This window comes from Acomys russatus, chromosome 22 (assembly GCF_903995435.1).
Source record: "Acomys russatus chromosome 22, mAcoRus1.1, whole genome shotgun sequence".
In the NCBI taxonomy this organism is placed as follows: domain Eukaryota; kingdom Metazoa; phylum Chordata; class Mammalia; order Rodentia; family Muridae; genus Acomys; species Acomys russatus.
The window spans coordinates 59,086,123-59,089,185 of NC_067158.1; the positions used below are offsets into that span (position 1 = coordinate 59,086,123).

Sequence of the window (3,063 nt, forward strand, 5' to 3'; positions counted from 1 at the left end):
ATTTTAAGCTGGGTGAATTGTCATATAATTTTTATTGAAATTATCAGATGAAATGTTTAACCATCTTTTAATATGCTTATTTATCATGTATTTCCTCTTTAGTGAGATGCCTGCTTAGATCCTCTATCAGTTTTTAAATCTGGGTATTTATTTCTACATTTTTCAGTTTTATTTTTCCTTTATACAATTGATCCTCAGTCTTTTATATACATATGTATTTCTACTTCTCATGTTTTTTCTCAGCCTATATTATGCTCTGAATTTCATTTTGGTTTTTGTTTTTTGTTGTTGTGTTTCCCCCCCCCTTTTTTTTTATTAATTTATTCTTGTTACATCTCAATGTTTATCCCATCCCTTGTATCCTCCCCTTCCTCCCCCCCCCCCATTTTCCCATTATTCCCCTCCCCTATGACTGCTCCTGAGGGGGATTACGTCCCCCTATATATTCTCATAGGGTATCAAGTCTCTTCTTGGCTACTTGCTGTCCTTCCTCTGAGTGCCACCAGGTCTCCCCCTCCAGGGGACATGGTCAAATGTGAGGCACTAGAGTATGTGAGAAAGTCTTATCACACTCTCCACTCAACTGTGGGAGGAATATTCTGACCATTGCTAGATCTGGGAAGGGGTTTAAAGTTTACCTCCTGTATGTCCTTGGCTGGTGCCTTAGTTGTGAGCGGGACCCCTGGGCCCAAATCTGCCTATCATATTGTTCTACTTGTAGATTTCTAGGACCCTCTGGATCCTTTTATTTTGCTGTTCTCCCATGCGTCTCTCATTTAGAGTCCCAATAGGATGCCTTCCCCTCTGTCCCAGTTTCCTGGTAAGTGAAGGCTTTTGTGGGACATGCCCCTTGGGCTAGTATGCAGATATAAGTGAGTATATACCATTTGATTCTTTCTGCTTCTGGGTTAACTCACTCATTTGATCATTTCTAGCTCAATCCATTTATCCACAAATTTTGGGAATTCCTTGTTTTTAATAGCTGAGTAGTATTCCATAGTGTATATGTACCACAGTTTCTTTATCCACTCTTCTACTGAGGGACACTTAGGCTGTTTCCATGTTCTGGCTATTATGAATAAGGCTGCTATGAACATGGTTGAGCAAAGTTTCTTGTTGTGTGCTGGAGCATCTTCTGGGTAAAAATATGGAACGCTTACGAATTTGCGTGTCATCCTTGCGCAGGGGCCATGCTAATCTTCTCTGTATCGTTCCAATTTTAGTATATGTGCTGCCGAAGCAAGCACTTTTTTTTTTTTTGAGACAGGTTTTCTCTGTGTAACCTTTACTGTATTGCATCTGCTTTGTAGATCAAACTGGCCACAAATTCACAGAGGTTTGCCGGCCTCTGCCTTGCTGAGTGCTCAGATTACAAGCATGCACCGCCATGCCAGGCTTGCTTGTCTTGCTATTCTTTTGTATTTGTCTTGTTTTTATTCTTTTGAAAATGCAGGGATTGTTTATTTTATTATAAACCAATTTATTAATTGTTTTTTTACATTTACATTTTCTAGTCTTTTCTAAGCATATTACATTAACACTTTATACTATAGTCTGTTTCATTTTACATTGTGCCCCTGTGTCTCCTCTTTCTCCGTCCATCACTTTCTCCCTTTACTCTCTCTCTCCTCTCTCTCCTTCCTTTTCTCCTTCTTCCATGAGTATCTGGTTGTTCCAGCATCATTCACTAAAAATGTTCTTTTCTATCTTTTATCTCCTGTATTGTTTTGTTCCATTTTCAGACATCAGATGACTAGACTTGTCAAGTACTCTTTCTGTTTTTCTGATATATATGCTTATATTTTTGCCAACCACTAAGAATCTTTAGTAAGTCTTTTTCTTCAATATGAAGTTGACAACATCTAGCCATTCAACATATGAATCTAAGATTACTTTGTCCATATACACAAATAATTTGTTAGTACTTTAATTGTAACACTGAATTTATGGAGCATGTCATGACATTGTAGCAGTGCTGTCTTCTTATCCATAAGCAAGGAACAGTCTTCTATTTACTTGCTTTCCCCTTCTTTCATGTGGATGTATCTTTCTGCTCTGTGTTTGCACATTCAACAGTATTGACCTCTGTAAGTGATTGTCTCTAGAGCTTGCAGTATAGACTTATAATCTCCATGACTACTGCCATATAACACTATGGAAAGTATGAGTACCACAAACAAACTAATGGTATCTAATTGATCTACCATCTCTTTTATCCATTATTCATTTCATGTGTCCATAAGAACCACTGAGTGCATTGTTACTATTGCAAACATATTAACATCTCTTCAATAAATTAAGATAAATGAAATATTTTATTTCTTTTCTTTTATTTCTTATGAAATACTTTTTATTTCTTGGTGGAAATGAGATAGTCTGACCTCTATCTTTTTCCTTACACCTGAATAACTACTGACATTTCTCTTATAAAGCAGCTCTTTCAGGAAAATTTTCCACTACTTAGCTTTCTCTAAGAAATTCTTCACCTTTCCTTTTATTTTGGAGGATAATTTCACATGGATCAGAATTCTAGGACAGTGCGTTATTTCTCTCAATACTTTATAGATTTCATCCTATGTTATTTTTACATAATCTTTGGAAATACTAATGAAACTATCATCCCTGACTCTCTATATGTGCAGATTGTTCTTACCCTCCAGGTTTGTTAAAGATTTTTTTTCTTTCAAAAATTATCTTTGCTTATTTTTTCAGTTTCAGTATACATCTTTTCCAAAGTACAAATGTTTTGGTATTTATCTTTCTGGATATTTGTATCTTTTGAAACAAGTGCTTTGAAGTCTGACTAACTTTAAGGAAACTCCAAGTCATTATTTCTTCAAATACCCCTTTGTTCCTCTTTGTTTTCTTTCATTCTCAAAATGTGTTTTGTAACACTGTTGACCAGCAGATTTTGATTTGTGGCATTTTCAACTTTTTCCTTTGCTCCTTGATTTTTAAAACAATTTTGAGCGAGGTACTATCAAAATTATCAAGATTTTGCTCAAATATTAATTGGTATACATAATTTTGCTAACAAACTAATGATGGCATTCTTCCTTTCTT

General features: G+C 35.6%; 1 non-coding gene across 1 annotated transcript; it reads right to left on the reverse strand.

The window, feature by feature from the left end:
• Positions 1-1,141: 1,141 nt before the first annotated feature.
• LOC127206066 (U6 spliceosomal RNA) lies at positions 1,142-1,247 on the reverse strand. The gene has a single exon (XR_007832754.1). It is a non-coding gene; the product is annotated as a U6 spliceosomal RNA (small nuclear RNA).
• Between the last annotated feature and the right edge of the window lie 1,816 nt (positions 1,248-3,063).